A 21,980-nucleotide genomic window follows, 5' to 3' on the forward strand; every position below is an offset into this window, starting at 1 on the left:
TTGGCAGCAGGTTGAAGTTGTGTGCCTCTGATTTGTGAGTGCAGAGAAGGGTGTGGTTGTGTCTTTGGGCTTGTGTCACTCCCGGAAGCTGACACGATGCGTTTTGTCACCACCTGGAGTGATCTGAATGGTGACTTGTGACAGCCCGGGCATCTGTGGCTTTATGGAGACACCAACCCTATCGCTAGATTTCTAAAGCTGCCATGACAACATTGTTACAGACTTGTGCTTAAAGAACACATATGTATTATCTCCCTGCAGTGTGGGTAGGAGGACTTCCCCAGTGGCTCAGATGGTTCAGAAACTGCCTGTCATGCAGTAGACGCAGGTTCAATCCCTAGTTTGGGCAGATCTCCTGGAGAAGGGCATGGCAACCCACTCCAGTATTCTTGCCTAGAGAATCCCATGAGCAGAGGAGCCTGAAGGCTACAGTGCATGAGGTTGCAAAGAGTCAGACACGAGTGAGCAACTAACACACACACACACACACACACACACACACACACACAACAGCGTGGGTAGGATGACCACAGAGGTCTCGCCAGGCTAAAAGCAAGGTGTCCAAAGGGCCGCATCTTTTTCCACAGACTGGAGGGCAAAAGTGTTTCCTGCTCATTCAGGAGGTTGGCAGCATTTCTTGTGACTGTAGGGTCAAGGTGCCTGTTTTCTTGCTGGCTGTAAACTGAGGGCCATTTCCAGCTCCTAGAGGCCAACACATTCCTTGACCATGGCCCCTGCTTCCAGCTTCAAGTCCAGCAATGGTGGATTAAGTCCCGCACATACCACATCTCTCTGACTCATTCTTCTGTTTTCTCTCTTGCTGTGAAGGACTCGTGCGATTACTTTGAGCCCCCTGGATAATGTAGGATCACCTTGATCACATTTGCAAAGTCCCCTTTTCTAGGAAAATTGGCATATTCCTGGGTTCTGGGGTTGTTGTTCAGTAGCTCAGTTTTGTCCAAGCCTTTGCAACTGCATGAATTGCAGCACACCAGGCCTCCCTGTCCTTCACCATCTCTGGGAGCTTGCTCAGACTCATATCCTGTGAGGAAGTGATGCCATCCAACCATCTCATCTTCTGTTGTCCCCTTCTCCTCCTGCCTTCAATCTTTCCCAGCATCAAGGTCTTAGGAGGTAGACATCTTTGGGAAGCCTATCACAAATGTGTTTAGAAGAATCATTAAAAGGACACATTTCTCCCCAAGTACTGTCTTCTGATCCTAACACAAAGAGGATGAAACAGTGTTTTGTAAAAGACTTCACTTCCAGACGTGGACCTGTTCTATTTGAATGGTATTGGTTAGATAATAAACCATAGCTTTTCTCCTTGTAAAATAAGGAAATGCAAAATTCTCACGAGGGTCAAATGATACCAATGACTTAAGAGGTTTTAAAGCTACCTTCATGTGCATCGCCGTAATCATCATCCATCTAAGGAAACATTGCTCATTTGTCTTTGTGCTCATCTGCGTAGGAACAGGCATCTTGGAATGAGGATCTCTGTGACTCAGTCGATGACAGAGAATCCCCAAATGTGTCTGTAGGGGGCCTCCTCTGGGCATTCAAAGGACTCTGAACCCTGTTAGAGTTCAATTTAGGACCTAGTCTCTGACCAGGCCTCATGATTTTATGTGAAAGTCACTTTGATCCATGATAGATCTCACACCTACCAGACCTTGAACTTCCTTCTCCATGTTTTTTTTAGTATCATGTATTGAGGAGCTTGGTGGACAGGAGCAGACACTGTGCATCAGTTCCTAGCAAGCTGTCTATAGTTTTGTGTATAGGACTCAATAACCATCAGTCAGAAAGACAGGCTGAAACTACCTTTTAACATTTTACCAAATGGCTAAAAGAACCATTTAACACAGGCAGTTTTATTCAAAATGATACCTTTGATTCATTAATAAGCAGAGCCTCTGTATGGTTTTGGTCATGGAAGAGTGGATCAGGAATTCGTCAGTATGTGTTCAGTTCACAGACTACCTCGAGGGGAAATGGACCACTTCATGTTGAGGTTCACCAGGGGTCTAGCCTTACTCCTTCTCTCAGCCTCTCCCCCAAAACCTCCGTCTGTGGTTCATCTTGCCCCACAGATTCAACAGCTCACCCAGGCACTGATGTTTCCATCTCTGCCTCCACTTCATACTCTGTATCTGATCCCTACCCATTGACGCTTCTATTCTGGGGTCCCCCGAGTTACTTCAAACTGGACAGGATCCATATCTAATACATTTATCCTCGCCTCATAAATCTGTTCTTTTTTCCCCGAGTTTCACATCCCAGTTGATCCTTTAATCTCAAACTGAAACCATGCTGAATTCTTTCCATTCTCTGCCACCCCGTGGGGGATTTTGGTCCGTTGCGGACAGCTCTGCCTCCTAAATATTTCAAGCTTCTCCCTGACCTTACTAATCCAGGTAAGTCACTCATGATTTCTTGCCCAGATTGTCTTTTTCAGAGTTCTTGAAGGGTTTTTTTTCCCCCCAACATTCTCACTACTTCCCTTCTCTGGTCTCCCCACCCAGTCAGCCACCTTCCACACTTTGTCTCCCTTATCTGTTGAGCACCAATTCTGATCATGATGCATTTCTTCCTGTGTGTCCTCATGCTCTTGATGACTGCCTCAAGGGATTAAATCCCACTTGGTTCCAACCTGTCTTTCCAGCCTCATTTTCTAGAAGGTTCTTTCTTCTTTACACACTACAGCCACTTAAGGTTCTGGGCATTTCCCATGGATGCCATGCATTTTTATGCCACCAGCTGCTCTTCTTTCTCTTCTTGTTCAGCCTCCACTTGCCTTTCATGACGCAATTCATGCTTTTCTTCACCTGTTACCCTCCCCTGAGTCCATAGACAGTCAGTCCCTTCCTCTTCTCTGTTTCCATAGCACTTCTTGAATATGTGACTTCGTTTTCATTGTAATGGTTTAATTATTGTCTCATCAGTTATAATTTTATTATAATGTAATAAATGATTCTTTGTTAGATGGATAAAGAGATGTCTGTGCATATTGACAGCTCTTTTAAATGTTCTAACCACTCCATGGCCTTTAAAAGGAAAATGCACTGCAAATATTGCCTTGCAAGAGAAGCAGTAAGGCATTATCTTCCTCTTCCTTACTTAGATGCTTAAATATTACCTAGCTTTGGAAATAATAGCCCAGCATTCAGTCCAGTACTTCTGAAAAAATGAAACAGGTTCAGAGATCTTTTTTTAAAGGACTCATTTTAATTATTGCCTTTCAGTGAATGGCTGTGACTGTGAGGAAAAACTGCATTTTATCTCTGCTATTTCTTTATTTTTCAAAGGGCACACCCTATCATTTTTCATTGGAATTTTTAGCTCCTCGCACATTTCTAACATTCTAAATATTTTTTCTCATTGCAATGAGTTAAAATAAATTGTACATTAAATTTTTTTTATGAATTATCCAGTTTCCTGCAGGAAATAATGGAGACTTTAAATTGCTCCAGTGCTAACATTGAAAATCTTCAGTGTGACAGTTCCTGACTCCAGCCTAACCTCGCCGCCTGGGTCAAAGGTCCAGGGTGCCTGGTGTGCAAAACATATCTGGCCAAGCATGACCTTTCATTGGTCATTCCCAGCCCAGAATGCTCTTTTCTCCTCATCCGTCATTTCCTCCAGCAATCCTTCCCTTATCTCTAGCCAAACCCTCGTAAGCCTGAATTGTACTGGGTACCCACCTCCTGTGGCACATACTGGTTTCCTGGTTATAAACTGTGAAATGCTTCATACATAAAAAGAATATCTAGAACATACATTTACTCCTGGAAGACTACAATTAAAGTATTGATTGTGAAATGCTGCAAGCAGCACCTTCGAAGGCCTCTACCTGCCTCTGCTCACCCTAAGCTCCTCCTCCCTGAGAAGCAGTCACTAAACAAAAAGTGCTCATTATTCATTCTCCTGCTTCATTTTTCTTTTTACTTTTTTAAAATTTTGGTTTCAGTGTAGGTATGGAGGTTTTTGGACGGTCTCTTATTACTTAAAGTTCCTTGTAGTCAGGAGTTTTCTGGTGTTCTCAGGTTTTGGGCTTAAGTCTCCTGCCTCTGGATTTCAGTTTTATTCTTCCTGTAGTCTCAGGACTTCTCCAACTATACAGCCCTCCTTTCGAAGACAATGGGCTGCTTTTCTGGGCGCCTGATGACCTCAGCTAGCGATCAGAAGTTGTTTTGCGAAGTTTGCTCTGCGTTCAGTTATTCTTTTGATGAATTTGTAGGAGAGAAAGTGGTCTCCCCGTCCTACTCCTCCGCCATCTTGGCTCCTCCCCACTTTTTTAAAATTTTGAACAGTGCTTAGATTTATTAAAAAGCATATAAAAATAGTGGAAAGAATCTCATATCTACTTCTCACCTAGATTCCCCAAATGTTTACATCTTACCACACTTAAAACTATTGTTTCTCTCTACCCCCCCAAGCTCTTTTTGTCTCTCTCTGTCTCTTTAACACATACACACATAAATACACAATGTTTTTGTCTCTCTCTGTCCCTTTAACACAATGTTGTTTGAGAATAAACTGCATACATAATGCCCTTTTATCTCAAAATACTACTTCAGGTGTATTTCTTAAAGCAGTTCTCTTTGGTACCTAGACTATAATGATAAAAATCGAGAAATTAACAGTGGTATAAATATAGTATCTAATTCCATCCCTGGATCTTTCTACTCCCTGGAGTAGGAAATGGCATCCCACTCCAGTATTCTTGCCTAGAGAATTCCGTGAACAGAGGAGCCTGGAGGCCTACAGTCCATGGGGTTGCAAAGAGTTGGACATGACTGGGTGACATACACACATAGACTTTATTAGGATTTTGCCAATTGACTCACCATTTCTTTTTCTGGCCCAGGATCCAAGGATGGCATTACTTTCTGTCACGTCTCTTTAGTCTTCTTCCATCTGGAACACTTCCAGTTTCTCAGTCTTTCTGCCTTTCTTGACCTTGACGCTTTGAAAAGCACAGTTCCATTGCTCTGTAGAATGGCTGTTAGTCTGGTTTTAGACAGATGCATTCTCGTGATTAGAGTCAAGCTCTGTCGGGCAGCTATGTAGCAGAAGCCATGGGGCATCTTCAGTGCAAGCCTGCGTGGGTGGCAAGGGGTAGGGGGTGGACAGGGTGTCGGTTATCCCATTGCTGGTCAGTTAGCTATGATGGTGTCTGCCAGGTTTATCCTCTAAAGTTACTAGGTCCCTGCCTTATTCAGCTTGGACTGCTATAACAAAATACCATAGAGCAGGGGACTTAAGCAACAAATGTTTATTTCTTACAGTTCTGGAGGTTGGGAAGCCAAAGATCAAGGCACAGGCAGATCTAGTATCTTATGAAGCTTCTCTTTCCCCTCTAGGACCTAAATTTCTCCCAGAGGCCCCATCTACAAATACTAGCATGTTGGAAGGCTAGGGTTTCAACATAAAGGATTGGAGGCAGGGGACACAAGCATTCAGCCCATAGCAGTTGCCTCTGTAATTAACCAGTCACTTATGGGGAGACCTCTGAGACTCCCCTGATTCTCCTTATACATTAACCATTGTCATAGCATTTGCAGTTGATATTTTCCTAAAGCAGTTACTGCTGTGAATGGACATTTCTAATTTTCCTTCTGTTGTTTGCTATTTTAAGTCTCCTGATGCACAAATGCGGGAACTTCTCCAGGGCACATCTTCTTCAACTTTAGCAATGCTGCCGCATTGTCTCCAAAAAGACCCTATCGCTTTCTACTCTCACACATACTTCCTAAACTTACTGTCAAAACTTTTTGATTTTTGTTGGTTTTCTGCGTGTCGTATGACATCTGACCTTGCTGATTTCATTTGCATTTCTCTGTTTGCAAAGTAGAACATCTTTTTATCTATTTACTGACTATACTTGTTTCCTTTACGTGCTGACAATTTAGCATGTATTTGTAAGACTTGCATTTAATATCAGCGAGTGTTCCAGACATTAATGATTGGATGATTATTTGAAATTATTTTGCAGAGGGAATTTTTTGAATTTAAGTTGCATTTTGAAGTTTTCAAAGCTGTTCTCAAAACTATGCTGGTAATTAGGATCAGTCCCCTTCCATCATCAAGTTCATGGACTTCATTATTCGGCACATAAGTGTCCTGTATACAGTTCTCATAATGAAATTCACAATAGTAAATGCAAGCAGGTATCTCCATTTAAGAAAATTCCATGTATTTGCACTTTTGCCCAAATCTAGGGATAGAAAGGCTTTTTGGGCCACAGAGTTTCCTGGCCTCAAGCATCTCTTGTGCAAATGTTTTGTTTTAATCAAACAGAATTCCTCAGTATAAAAATGTCTTACTCATTCCCTTTGACTTGTATTCAGTCATAGTAAATGCCCAGCCTGAAGTCTCAAATTTTTCCAGGCACAAATTCTAATAGTAATATATAGTTTCTATGTTAGAATGTTCCTTTTGACTCTCAGTTTAGGTTAAATTCTACACTTGTATGACAGTGTGTGTAGGGATGACAGAGGATGAGATGGTTGGATGGCATCACTGACTCAATGGACATGAGTTTGAGTAAACTCATGAGTTGGTGATGGACAGGGAGATCTGGCATGCTGCAGTCCATGGGTCGCAAAGAGTCAGACACGACTGAGTGACTGAACTGACTGATGACAATGTGTGGTTGTGCAAGTGAGTTTGATATAAAAGAAGACTTGTTTTTACTGCCACAAGGTTGCTATCAATCAGGACTATGATGTGGAACTGGGTGTGGGAACCCAATGGTATAGCTTCTTGCTGACAAAATTAAACCTTTGAGAATAAGCGAAGGGAGGGCAGAAGTGGAGCTGGCAGTTCACTCTGACCAGCCAGAGAAATGGGCTGAATGGTTAAGTAACTTACTAAAGATTACACAATTTTAAATGGTAAAAGAGAGTTCATAATCTTAGCCACTGTGTTGTAAATACTATTCGTGTAGGTATGGATATTACAACATTATACATTTTAGAGCATAATGGTAAAAGTGTAAAATCAGGAAAATACCATTTTGAATGTTATTTGAGTAGAGACTCCAACCTGATTTTTGTCCTTTTGTCACTTACTAAATGGAAAAGCAATTTCTGCAAAAGTTCCTTAAAATAACTTATTGAAATGAAAATATGTATAACTTTGTAGAACATCCTAAATTATTTCATGTCTGGGTCCCATCTTCATGTTATGCAGTGAAATTCCAGCTGACTTGAGTTTCCAAAGTGAACCCTCCTAGTGTTGTTCTGCTGACATGACAGTTTATATCTAGGAGTGGCCTTGAGATTCCTGAAGACACTCAAATTCATATGTCTTGGGGAAGAGCTGGGAGAGAAATAAAACAAGCAAACAAAGCAATAACAAGAAACCCTTCTGACTCTTTCTTCTACCATCTATCACAACTGAATTAGGAAATCAAACTTCAAATTCAGAAAAGCTGCAATCTGCCAATATATATCATCATGTATAGGAAGTAGCAACCTGCTACAAATATTTGATGTGCAAACCTCACCATAGAATAGAATGAAGCTCCACCCTGTGGGGTGCAAAAGCTTCAGGGATAAATCCTTGCCTGAATTTCTTTTTCCTATGTTTCTCCCAGCTCCATAACATGTTTTAAACACTTCATGTAAATAAATAGAGTAGTTTGGAATGAGGAAATAGTCATAAACGGGCGTCCTGAGTGAATAGGTCAGGCTATAGATTGAGATGAGGAGGCATTTGTATTTGCATAGCTTTAGCAGAAATGAAAGACTGATGGACTGATGATTTATCCACTGTTTAACCAACTGCCTAATACTCTTGTCAAGTTCTCTGATGGACATGGCATATACTGCTGAATACAACATTTAGGATCCCTGCCATTTATGGTTCTTGTCACTTCAGTTGTTCAGCACAAGACAAAGTTCTTCAACTCCCCTCATATATAGCAAACTTCCTTGATTTTCGCTCAGCTCTCCCCTAGAGTGCAGTTCCTGAAACAAATTGCTGATTGTTTCATCTTTGCAAGATGTGTTTAAAGCCAGTGGGTATAAACAATATATATCTGTGTCACATATGCATTCTATCACATTTATGGAGTCGTCTTCATACAATTGCATGAAGGGTGTGTATGTGTCTGAAACACAAGATCCTTGGGAATGTAAACGAATTTAATGTTCTTTAATAGGAGGAAATGCTCTAGTGTGTCTTAGAAATTAGATTGTCCTAAGTGATAGCAAATGTTTCATTCATCTCATGTTGAAGTGCTTGCAAGACGTTTTTAGAAAATGATATCATTTTATGATTGCCATCAGCTTAATTGTCCTTTGGAATCAAGACAGCTACCTCTACTCAGAGGAGAGAAAACCTGCAAAACCTATCGTAGACATCAATGTCACTTCTGTTCATCCAAATAATGTAATAAAATAATATTTTTGGAGAACAGTTATAATAAAGCAAAGTATAGGGGAAAGTTGCTTCTAAAATATTATGCTGCTGAGTTGTTTGGCAGGGAAAATATCCTTTGTGATTAGCTCATGATTTTTCCACTGCTTTGCCAATATATTCACCGTCTTGCTGCAACTCATCTGTGCTGCTCTATAGAATACATTGACCACAGAGGAACATAAATGTATGTCCTATTCTCAATAAAATGTTAAGAATGTATAGTTAGAATTGTATGGCTCCCCTTTTAAAAATTTGGCATACTTTAATATTGATATCAAGACTATCCATTTATGAATCCTTACCAATATGAGGGTGGTAAAACAGGGGAGCAAAATAGTGTTGGATTATTGACAGTCTGAAATTATGAAAAGACATAGAGGTAAGTGGCCTGCCTACATAGACAAATAGTTATGTTTATGTTGAGTCCTTATCTCTGACTGAGCTAGATTCACAAGGAATTAGGCACTAGTACAACATATGGATGGCAGATACGCTTGTAATTGACACCCGTGTCTTCAGGGCTTTAGCTTGTTGGTTTACATTTGTCAATTGGTCACATCGCTTGACTGAAAGCATGGGCACTTACCTAAATTATACTCATATTTTGGCTGCCGATCCTCATCGTAATGATCGTGAAATCAGTAGACCATGCTTTGCAGAATGAGAGCTGAACGTTAAACACTTTCAATCTTTTTTCCACTCTCACATTCCACCCTGATACCCAAGCCAGAGCTCATGGTTATGTTCGCTGAGGCACTCCCAGAGATGAGAGGATGAAACCGCCCACTTCAGAATGGAAGATCTGGCAGCAGAAAAATGTGGATCAAGCCTCTCTGTTTGACAGAAAATAGTAGGCATTGAACAGCTGGGGCCAAATGGAAGCCAGGAGGGAGTAGACGCCAGGAGTAGCAAAAAATGGGTTTAAAGAAGAAAACCAGGCAGGAGCATGGGGCACTGAAGTGGGGTTGGCTTGAGGATTTGTATCTCAGCCAGAAAAAAAAAAAAAAAAAATTAAACCACACTCTCTTGAGCTTTGAAGTTGCCAGCCCCCAAATTCACAGTTGTCTTCTTTTTCGTTAACCATGAGACTCTGCTTCAGATCTTGGAAACCCAGAACGTGTATTAGTTGGGGAGTGTGGTATTTCTCCACATCCATTCAGGAAGCTATCACATCGTGTGGTCACGGTGACAGCCTTTGCTCATTCAAAATCCCACACACCATAAGAGGGGTCCTGAGGATGTGGAGGGCTGCACAGGCAGAAAACCTGATCAGCAACATGTCAGATGATTGGTCTCCACTGTGGCCCAACCCGTAGGGCTGTTTCCTGTCTTACATTACTACCTAAATGCTCTTAACAGTTCAAAAGGGAAGGTTTAGAAAATGGCAGCCACTCAAAATTAGATTGTTGCTAATGGGTAACAGAGCTTTACGTACATTTACACGAGAGCTTGGAAAGACCTAGAATTCCCCCAATTTCGGCTGCAACTCAGTGCTCTTCCATGAAACCAGCTGAATGCCCTGACCTAGGGAGAGAATGATGGTTAAGATGAAACATGCATTGCTCACTGCACAGGCCCCTGATTCAGTCCTGCAAGGAACAGCAGCTTACTCCACAGCAGTCTCCGGCTCTGTGCTTCTCCCCTCCAGCTGCTCAGACCCAGAGATAAACAATTTAACCCCCATGATTGCTATGACACAGAGAAGAGAATAGAGGAGAGTGAATATTTTGTTAAAAATCATGGTTATCAAAAAGTCTTCTTCATGCACTGTGTTTTTCTTGGAAAATGTCTGAATTCAGCACTTGGAAAGCAAGTTGTCACCTCGGTAAAATATTCCTCAAAGCTTATGTTCTATAGAAAATTCAGTCAAACATGAGATGTGGCATCGCTCTAACCTAAGGGCCACCCCACCATGACCGTGCGTGCATTATTCCAACAGAGTAGCTAAGGAGGAGGGGCTGGCCGTGGGGCCTGGCAACCAGACAGTGGCCTCTGTTCTCTGCTGGCAGGGGTAAGGAAGAACAGATGCAATTATAAATAGAATTAGAGCCCAAACCAGGATTCCTTGGAAAACTCAGTCAACACAAGGTTTCGTTTGATTCAATTTTCTAGATGATTTCATCAATGATTAGCCTAACTTTGTTAGTGGACATCTAACCGGAGAGCCAGCTTAAACATATTCAGCAAGGCCAGCATTTCCTTTCTGCTTTTCTTTGAGTGGGAAGTGTATCTCCAGTTTGGCTTCTTTGGCTAGGCAGTGCTATCCACATCTTTTTTTTTTTTTTTTTTTTTTTTACAAAAAAAGTCACTTAGAAACTCTGGAAATCTGAAAGAAAATGGACAAGCTGGAGAAGTATGCTGAATAATTACTTTAGATGTTTTACCCAAATGGTATACCAGGCCAGACTGCTGAATCAACTTGTCAGTCTCTGACTGTCTCTGTTGCCGTTTCTCTCACTACATGCCAAGTCACTTCAGCTGTGTCCGACTCAGTATGATCCCATGATTGTAGCCCGCCAGGCTCCTCTGTGGGATTCTTCAGGCAAGAATACTGAAGTGGGTTTCCGTGCCTTCCTCCAGGGGATCTTCCCCACCCAGAGATTGAACCTATGTCTGTTAGGTCTTCTGCATTGGCAGGCATGTTCTTTAACACTCGCACCACCATTTTATTTCTACTTCTTTCCATGTAACTTATATCTCTTTGCATGAACAGTGAGACTTGTTTCTGTGGCCAGACTGTCTTCAAGCATAAAAGTTGGGTGGTTAATTCCATCCTACACTGATCTTTTTGACTGACTCATAATGAACAACCTTTGCAAATACATTTCATAACCAAAAGTTGGACTGAATCATTCAGCCACTCTTCCCATTTCCTAAAAGTGAAATTATTGGATAACCGTTTTGGTTAAGAAATCCTTTCAAAAATTTTTCTGGGTTTAATTTTAGTCTTCTTTGGACTGTAACTTAGAAAGTTAAAAATATAAGTAAGAGGATTTGCTATCTGGGGAAAGAATGTACATTTAAATAATAGCGTCACTTAGTTTTTAATAATGTATTTACCTTCTTGTTCATATCAATCAACATTAAACTGTCTCTTTTAGTCAAAAGTTTCTATACAAATACAAATTATGATATGTTATTTAAAACGACCCATGATTCGAGTATTAAATCTGAGAAGCTGTCTATGTAGTGTGTCGTTGTTGTTCAGTTGCTAAGTTGTGTCGACTCTGTAACCCCATGGGCTGAAGCAGACCGGGCTTCCCTGTCCTTCACTATCTCCCGGGGTTTGCTCAAACTCATGTCCATTGAATTGGTGATGCCATCCAACCATCTCATCCTCTGTCATCACCTTCTCCTCCTGCCCTCAATCTTTCCCAGCATCAGTATCTTTTCCAATGAGTTATCTCTTCACATCAGATGGCCAAAATATTGGAGCTTCAGCATCAGTCCTGCCAATGAATATTCAGAGTTGATTTCCTTTAGGATCAACTGGCTTGATCTCCTTGCTGTGGACTCTCAAGAGTCTTCCTCAGCACCATAGTTTAAAAGCATCAATTCTTCAGCTCTCAGCCTTCTTTATGGTCCAACTCTCACATCCATACATGACTACTGGAAAAACCATAACTTTGACTATATAGACTTTTGTTGGCCAAGTGAGGTCTCTGCTTTTTAATATGCTGTCTAGGTTTGTCATAGCTTTTCTTCCAAGAAGCAAGTGTCTTTTAATTTCATGGCTGCAGTCACCATCCACAGTGATTTTGGAGCCCAAGAAAATAAAATCTGTCACTGTTTCCACTTTTTCTGCATTTATTTGCTGTAAAGTGATGGGACCAGATGCCATGAGCTTAGTTTTTTTGAATGTTGAGTTTTAAGCCAGCTTTTTCACTCTCCTCTTTGACCTTCATCAAGAGACTCTTTAGTTCCTCTTCACTTTCTGCTGTTAGAATGGTATCATCTGCATGTTTGAGGTTGTTGATATATCTATCTAAGTTGTCTATATATTATAAGTGCAAACAAAAACAGAAAATTTTTTAACATGTAAACCAACTATTTTATTTTTACTTGTGTATTTTATATAGTAAAGGCCATGAGAAGACATTTAAGAAGAAAATTATATGCTAGTGCCAAACCTGCTAACTAGACCTATTAAAGCTACCTGACTCTAATGAAGCAGCCATGATACACTCGATTACAAACAGAAATAATGCATAATGTTTTGTGGGTTTTTGTTTGTTTGTTTTATTCTGGCTGTGTTGGGTCCTCATTGTGGCACACGGGTTGTCTCTAGTTATGGCACTCAGGCTGTAGTGGTCCAGTGGCATATGTGGGATCTTAGTGCCTGACCAGGGATGGAGACCACATCCCATGCATTGGAAAGTGGGTTCTTAACCACTCAGCCCCCAAGGAAATCCTGTTTTATGGCTTTATAGTTTGCAAATAATTTTGACGGCATTATCTTAAAATATTCCCATCTCATTTAAGCCTCAGCAAATACTCTGTGATGGAGAAGTTGAAGCCTAAGGAGGAGTGAAACTTCTTGCCCAAATATTCTTATTTTAGCTCATCAGTTTTCTTTTTCATCAATGACATTTTATTTTAGTTGACATTTCAAGGTCCCTCCTCCACCTTTTCAACTGCTATCAATGTAAAGATTTTTAAAAGTCTTTCAAATAAAAATAGAAAAGAAACACAAAACAGTAAGGGGGGCTGAAAACAAGGGATGAACTGAGGGAGTAGCATTGAAACATACACATTCCCATATGTAAAATTAGATAGTCAGTGAAATTTACTGTGTCACACAGGGAGCTCAAATCCAGCGCTCTGTGATAACCTAGAAGGGTGGGATGGGGTGGGAGGTGGGAGGCAGGTTCAAGAGGGAGATGACATATGTATGCTCATGACTGATTCATGTTGATATATGGCAGAAGCTAACACAATATTGTGGGCTTCCCTGGTGCCTCTAGTGCTATAGAACCCACCTGCCAATGCAGAAGACATGAGATGTGGGTTTGATCCCTGAGTCAGGAAGATCCCCTGGAGGAGGGAATGGCAACCCACTCCAGTATTCTTGCCAGAAGAATCCCTATGGACAGAGGAGCCTGGTGGACTACAGTCCATAGGGTTGCAAAGAGTCAGACATGACTGAAGCAACTTAGCATGCACACAATATTATAAAGTAGTCATCCTCCAATTAAGAAAAAATACAAGAAACAGTTAAGTGACAGAACTGGAAATAGAACAGAGGTATTGGCTCTGAATAATGGATGCTCATGCAAGGTGGACATCTGGAACCAGGCTCAAACCTGGGAGCCAGAAATTGAAATGGAACTCCACTGCCCTGAAAAAGCCTGGAAAAAACTGCCACCCCTGTCCCAGTCCTAAGAGTCTAAAACACAGCTTCTCAGCCTTGGCCAGTCTACCATCTGGCCTTGATCTTGGGTCTTTCCAGTAACTGTGTGATGGAGCCACCAAGCCCCAGGTGGAAGGTGAGATGGCCTCCTACTCTGACTTAAGTCTGTAGACTGAACTTGCAGAACGTATGAGGACAATGAAAGCTAACAAAATCAACAATCAAAAGTTGAATTTGGTCCTGATTATATGGAAATAATGCTGTAATCTGGAAAATACTTCCTTAAAGTTATAGTGAAAGTCTGCCATCATTGAAGTGTGGTGATCTAATAATGGTTCAGTCACATGAAGTGCAAAGTTGCATTACTGTAAAAATAATGAAATATATTTTGGCTGTCTTTTGGCTTTTGTAGGAAAAGTAAAAGGAAACTATTTTATATTTATAATTTTTAGTTATTGAGTATATTAGTAAGTTTTAAAAAATGGTTCACTATTACAGGTTTTGTATCACACACTAAATTAAGAAAATCCTGAATAATCATTAAGTGGTCACTTCCAAACTACACCCTCCTCCCAACTCAGATTCTCTTTCCAAGAGTTAATAAGAATTTTCTTCACCCTTCAGATGAGAACAAGCAAATGATAGAAATCAGTCACCAATTACATTCAGTTCAGTTCAGTCATTCAGTTGTGTCCGACTCTTTGTGACCCCATGGACTGCAGCATGCCAGGCTTCCCTGTTCATCACCAACTCCTGGAGTTTGCTCAAACTCATGTCCATTGAGTCAGTGATGGCATCCAACCATCTCATCCTCCGTCTCCCCCTTCTCCTCCTGCCCTCAGTCTTTCCCAGCATCAGGGTCTTTTCCAATGAGTCAGTTCTTTGCATCAGGTGGCCAAAATATTGGAGCTTCAGCTTCAGCATCAGTCCTTCCAATGAATATTCAGGACTGATTTCCTTTAGGATTGACTGGTTTGATCTTGTTGCAGTCCAAGAGACTCTTCAAGAGTCTTTTCCAACACCACAGTTCAAAAGCGTCAATTCTTCGGCACCAATTACATTATAATCATATTAAAATATTTTGTGTCTGCTTTCAATGGAGTTTACTTTAGAATATTCAGGGGGTAAATATAGTAGCTATATGAAGAATAATAAAACAAGTACATACAGATTTTTTAAATCATGGCGATGAAAGCCCCTGAAATAAAGGAATAAACTTCAGACTAGACCCAGTTCAAGAGACAACTCATGTATTCAAAGATAGTATTGAATTCATACAAAAGAAAACTCAAAGAAATTAAGGATATGAAAGAGAGAATTGATAAATTCAGTGATATTAAAATTCAGAAGAGAAATAAAATGTTGAGCTTCTCAACCAGCAGAGGAAAAAAAGAATTCAAAGCATATCATTCCTACCTAATACCAGAACTCCGCTAGGGGATCAGATGGTAAATAATCTGCTTGCAATACAGGAGACCAGATTTTGATCTCTGAGTCATGAAGATCCCTTGGAGAAGGGAATGGTAACCTACTCCAGTGTTCTTACCTGGAGAATTCCGTGGACAGAGGAGCCTGGTGGGCTACAGTCCATGGGGCCACAAAGAGTCAGACACAACTGAGTGACTAACACACACACATACACACCAGCCTAACACATAATAAGAAGAAAAATATACAAACAGAGGTCATGATTAGTAGACATCTCATAATAAAATTTTAGACATTAATATAAATATATCAGTAACCAATCATAATAAATATAAGCTGCACTCATTACAAAACAGAATACACTCAGTATTTGTACTAAAACTATGATATACTATAATATTCTACAGTAATAGCATAGCATCTTTTGTGTTTTAAAATCTTTTCTATTTTTTGTAAGTAAATTACCTCACTCTTAGTTGGAATTTTTCAATAACTGAGCTTTTTATCAACACAGAAGTGCCCAAAATATCGTTTTAAAATTATTCATTGTCTCCACAAGATATATGAGAAAATTATTTAGGCCACCATTTTATTTAGTTACCCTAGGAAGTAAGTGATATGATTTAAAAATTATCAGAGGCAAAATGTGGACATAATATCCATATTTTGATTTCAGAGGGTTTTTTTTTTAATGTTTTAAGTGTCTGTTTCCAATGAATTTTCAAGTTGTATTTCTTTTTTTAAAATAACCTTTATATTCTGACTTCTGGGAATTTTTTTTAATGATATCACCTACTTCTTACAGTTATATCACCATAGTATTTTATGTGATCATAATAGGAGCCAAAATATCATCATAGTAGCCAAAAACACTTTTCTGATGTATCTTTTGGAGACATTGAGAAATTTCTGAAATGACATTTTGGATGTTCCTGTGTTGAGATGAGCTTAGTGGCTAAAAAAATTCTAATTGAGTGAAAGAAAATTTTGGATTTTATCTAAAAATGCTCTAATATTAATATGTTAAGATGCGGAGCTAATGCTAATAAATTAGTTTTATTCTACAATTTGATACAATATAAATTATATTCAAGGAGAAAGGAATTCTAAGTATTATACATCTAAAATTCTGAAACGATTTCTTGGTGGCAGATGTCTTTAATATTTCATCATTATTACAACCAAATATCGTCACTAAAAGAAGAACTTCTTATCCTGGGAACTGTGAGGCCCTAGAAGAAAAAGAGGACATTCATTTCCGTGGAGAAATCAAGCTATTGTTTAATTTCTGTGCACTGTGATGAAACTCTGTCAGGGTGCCCTGTCATGCCGAGGGGCTCCCTTCCCTGGCTAAGCTCAGTGAAACTCTCCTGAAGGGGTCAGTATGGTTCTCTTATGGGGCGTCCGCCCATCCAAAGCAGTGTCTTCATAAGAGGAACTAAACAGGGATATTTCCTAAAGATTTTTTAAATCATGGCTGTTGTGTAAAGGGCAGTTTGCTAATATACACAGAAAGGGGAAGGAAGAAAAATATGTAAGGTTCTTAAATGCTTGGAAAGCTCAACATTTCTGGAGCAGTACTTTTCCTCTGCTATTCCTGCTACCTCCTCCCTCTCTCCCTCTCTCTCTCTCTCTCTCCCTCCCTCCCCATCTTTGCCCCTCTCCCTCTCTCCCTCTCTCTGTCTCTCTCTCACACACATACTCTCTCTCTCTCTCTCTCTCTCACACACACACACAGAGCCCTACAGCCTTGCTAAATTTTCCATCTCAATTTTATGATGTCCGTGTTTCTGGAGATTCAGTGTCTGAAGTGAAGAGAACCAGAGGCAACTGTAGATGATTCCTCTTTCAAAAATTGGCATTAAACACATCCAGGATGCCATCACAGATGCCTGTTATAAAGTAATATCGGGGCAGATAGATTAGGTTGCCCCAAACCAAGCAGAGTGAAGCATTGAAGTACTTATTTTCTAGATCAGGGATCTCCAACCCCCAGACCATGGACCAGTACCAGTCTGTGACCTGTTCGGAACAGCAGGAGGTTAGCAGCAGACAAGCAAGCAAAGCGTTATCTGTATTTACAGCTGCTCCCCATCACTTGCATTTCCTCCTAAACTCTGCCTCCTCTCAGATCAGTGGCGGCATAATAAATGTAATGCACTTGAATCATCCTGAAGCCATCCCCTCCCTTCCATCTGTGGAAAAATTGTCTTCCATGAGACTGATCCATGGTGCCTAAAAGGTTGGGGACCACTGATCTAGATGATTTGAGAATCTAGCTTGATTGACGCACACGTTCTAACTCTCCACTTCACTTTGGCCACAGCAATCTGACCTGTATTATTTCATTCATATCAGAATCATGATTTTACCAGTCAAGGGAAACACAGATTAATGAATGAGATTTATTATATTTCTCTTGGAACCCTTTCTGAGAGATATTACTTTAAAATACTCTAAGCCTCACCATACATTTTATAGAAGCACTTTTAAATCTTCAAGCACAATCTGTGTGCTTTTGAGGGATCAAGGAACTTTGTATTTGGGAGGTTTTGATGATGCTTGTTATCTAATATGTAAATGATTGTTTCCTTGTTTTCCTTTAGGGGTACTAAAAACTCTGTATATTTGCATTTAAAGGTAATGTCATTTGATTTTAACAAGCAAATTATCTATGTACTTTCCTTGATATTAATTAACTTGAAGAGTATTAGAGACTGAATTATTATTTAACTCTGTTGTAGCTAGTCAGAAAAATAAATTTCTAAATGTTTTTATTTGCAAAGAAGGCTTATGAATATTAGAGTCTATGTGACTTGAGGCAACTAACAGAACCTTTATGAACTTCAGTTTTCTTTTCTGTGAAAATGGGGTGGTAATTACACCTACCATAGAGAGTTTTTGTGAAGACTGAATTTTTAGAAAAGCAAATAATTTTTTAAAATTTTCTAACTTTTTAGATTGAAGTATAGTTAATTGCAGCATCACATTTGTTTCCGGTGTACAACAGAGAGACTTAGCATTTTTATAGATTATATGTCATTCAAAATCATCACAAAATAAGGGCTGTATTTTTCTGTGTCATACAATATGCTCCTGTAGCCTATCCATTTTATATGTAGTGGTTTGTACCTCTCAGCCCCCTTCTGTCCTGTTTCCTCCTCATCCCCACTGCTAACCACTAGTCTGTTCTTTGTATCTGTAAGTTCCTTTCTGTTTCATTATTCGTTCATTTTTTTAATTTTTTAGATTCTACATATAAGTGATAACCTAGAGTTTTTCTTTCACTAAGCATAAAACCCTCTAGGTCCATCCCTGTTATTGCAAATGGCAGAATCCCATTCTTTTCATGGCTGAGTAATATTCCATTGTGATATCTATACCACTTCTTCTTAAGCTAGCCTTCTGTTGATGGGCACCTGGGTTGCATTTCTATCTTGGCTGTTGTAAATAGTGCTGTTCTGGACATTAGGGTATGCATATTTTTTCAAATGAGTGTTTTTGGTGTTTGTCAACTATATACCCAGGAATGGAATTGCTGGGTCATATGGTAGTTCTATTTTTCGTGTTTTGAGAAACCCTCCATGCTGTTTTCCACAATGACTGGCTGCACTCATGTACATTCCCACCAACAGTGTACTGGGGTCCTTATCTCCACATCCTTGCCAGCATCTATTATTTGTTGGTTTTTGTGGTGGCCATTCTGACAGGTGTGAGGTGATAACTCATTGTGGTTTTGATTTGCATTTCTCTGATGATTGGTGATGCCTGACATCTTTCATGTGCCTGTTAGCCATCTGTGTGTCTTCTTTGGAAACATGTCTATTCAGGTCTCCTGCCCATTTTTAAATAGGGTTGTTTGGGGGTTTTAAATATTAAGTTGTATGAACCATTTATATATTGTAATTATTAACCCCTTATCAATCATACCATTTGCAAGTGTTTTTCCCTCTAAGTAGATTGTCTTTTCATTTTGTCAGTGGTTTCCTTTGCTGTGCAAAAGTTTTAAAGTTTGATTATTTCCCATTTGTTTGTTTATTATTTTGTTTCTTTTGATTTAGGACCAGGTCCAAAAAATATTGCTATGATTTATGTCAAGGAGTGTTATACCTATGTTTTCTTCTAGGAGTTTTGGTTTCCAGTCTTACATTAAGTCTTTAATCCATGTTGAGTTTGTGTCTGAATACGGGGTGAAAAAAATGTTTAATTTCATTATTTTGCATGTAGCTCTACAGTTTTCTCATCCCCATTTGTCTTTTCTCCATTGTATGTTCTTGCTTATGTTATGGGTTAATTGATTTTAAGTGCATGAGCTCATTTCTGGGCTCTCTATTCTGTTCCATTGATTTATGTGTCATTTTTGTGCCAGGACCATGGAGTTTTGTTTACAAAGCAGTATTATATTGCTTTGTAGTAAGTCTGAGGTCAAGAGTGTGAAACCTTCAGCTTTGTTCTTTTTTCTCAAGATTGCTTTGGCTATTCAGAGTTTTTGTGTTTCAGTATAAATTCTAGGATTATTTGTTCTAGTTCTGTGAAAAAAAAAAAAGTCATGGGTTTTGATAGAGATTGCATTTAATCTGTAGATTGCTTTGGGTAGTATGGACATTTTAATAGTATTAATTCTTCCAATCCATAAGCATGGTATATCTTTCTATTTACTTGTATCTTTAATTACCTTCATCAGTATCTTAAAGTTTTCTGGAGGACTGTCACCTCCTTGGTTAAATTTATTCCTAAGTATTTTATTCTTTTTACTTCAATTATAAGTTATAAATAGGTTATTTTCTTTAATTCTCTTTCTGACCATTCATTATCAGTGTATGGCAAAGCAACAGATTTCTGTATATCAGTCTTGTATCCTGAAAATTTACTGAATTTGTTTATTAGTTCTAATAGTTTTTTTGGTGGAGACTTTAGGATTTTCTGTGTACAGTATCATGTCATCTGCAAATAGTGACAGTTTTACTTTTTTCCCTTCCAGTTTGGATGCCTTTTATTTCTTTTTCTTGTCTGATTACTGTGGCTAGGACTTCTAATACTGTGTTAAATGGAAGTGGCAAGAATGGGCACTTTTGTCTTATTCCTGATTGTAGAGGAAAAGAAAAAGCAAATTGTTTTTAACATTGTATATTTTAAACAAAGTTCATAATTATTTACCATTATTATTGTTATTTATGAGCATCAAATGAGAAATGTGGTTTGTAAGTTGTAAGTGCCTTGTCAACTCTAAGGAGCTGTATATACTAGTTTTATTGTCAATATCTCTTTTTGATTATATGATGGAAAAGCTAATTTCTATGGGCACTGTAATTTTTTGAAAGCTGACTATAAAGCTTAGAAAACAGATGTTGCTACGCAAGTAGATTAAAGGATTTGGGAAATGTCTTCCTCTTTCTTACTTTGAAAATAAAGTGAAAGCAGATGGAATTGAGTATAAAATTATTACTGCAATAAAATGAACTTAGAAGTATATTTTGGATGATTTATATAGTTTCCCTAATTGTCATGCATGCCTCCAAATACTTTCCAAAGTTCTTTATTTAACAGAGAAGTGATTCAGGATACTTCCAGCCTTTGTGTGAAAGGATCCTTTGACCATCATGGTCTAGTCCAGAGCAGAGTCAAGTAACCTGGACAGAGAGCATTCAGCCCTTAGTGTAACCTATGGCCAGTCAAGTCAGTGTCTGGATCTCAAGCTTCCCTTCATGTAGTCAGATGGGAACTTTTTTTTCCCCCTTTGACTGTTGTGGATTTCAAATTCTGAATGAATGGGACCTCATTTTGAGAAATCTGGAGACATGGCATTTATAATATTGAATTGCTACTGATAGTAATAACACCATGTAAAGCCATTTTCAAGTTCTGTCTCCTTAATGAATTTGGGTGGCAGTTTTTTGGTTTTGTTTTCCCTCTCAGGGAGTACACATGAGCTAGTTTCCATTCAGATCATACCTGCATCAAGCTTGCTCCTCCACTGGGCTGTTCTCAGTGGGGCTCATCTCAAAGAGCAGCTCAGGGCCCATTGATTCTGCGTAGCTCTGCTCACGCTGTAGCTGAGAGCAGTTAGACCATTCTTTCAGAGCCTAACACTTTGGGTGCCTGTTTAAAATACCAGTGGCATTTGCATACTGATGTGGCCTCCCTGCCGGAAACCAGATGTCCCTCTAAGGTTCAGAGTCTTTGTTTCACTCAACTCCACCCAGATCTGGACTTGACTAAATTTCTTTCCTAAAACACAGAGACTCTTCTGTTTTGTTTACTCTGTAAAATCAGGGCTGAATAAATGTGTTTCATTTTTTAAATATATCATAAAAATTTCATTAGGAAAGCCATCGATATACCAAAATCATAACTGCAGACCTCTGTTTGCCTTCCCGTTGGTTGGTGACACTGATACCAATATTTCTGTAAGAGCTGATTGTTTTTCACTTGTTTTTTTAAGCTAACTTGATTATCCAACCTCTTTCCTCTCTGATTAATGAAAGGGAATCCCTTTACGAATCTAGAACTTCTGGTGTGAATACCTCTAGCAGGTTTGTTTGTGTGGCAGATACAATGCTTTTATTTAACTTTCTTCCAAGAAGCAAAGAAACAAAATGTTTCCTGTAACTTCTCCACTTTCTTTATGAAGCCATAAGTTCTTTCTGGCAGCTACTGTGACATTGCTTTTACTGGTTTTGTCATCATCTTCATTGGCATGAAATCTTTGAACCTGATCATTCGGCAAGACTTGCTTACTGTGAAAAGAACCTGGACTATCCACATATGC

The 21,980-nt window shown here is 39.3% G+C and overlaps 1 protein-coding gene across 2 annotated transcripts in view; it reads left to right on the forward strand.

The window, feature by feature from the left end:
- Positions 1–21,980, forward strand: part of DOCK10 (dedicator of cytokinesis 10) — a 297,309-nt gene that overhangs the window by 14,611 nt on the left and 260,718 nt on the right. The window lies entirely within an intron of this gene.

Source organism: Dama dama, chromosome 8 (assembly GCF_033118175.1).
Source record: "Dama dama isolate Ldn47 chromosome 8, ASM3311817v1, whole genome shotgun sequence".
Lineage (NCBI taxonomy): Eukaryota > Metazoa > Chordata > Mammalia > Artiodactyla > Cervidae > Dama > Dama dama.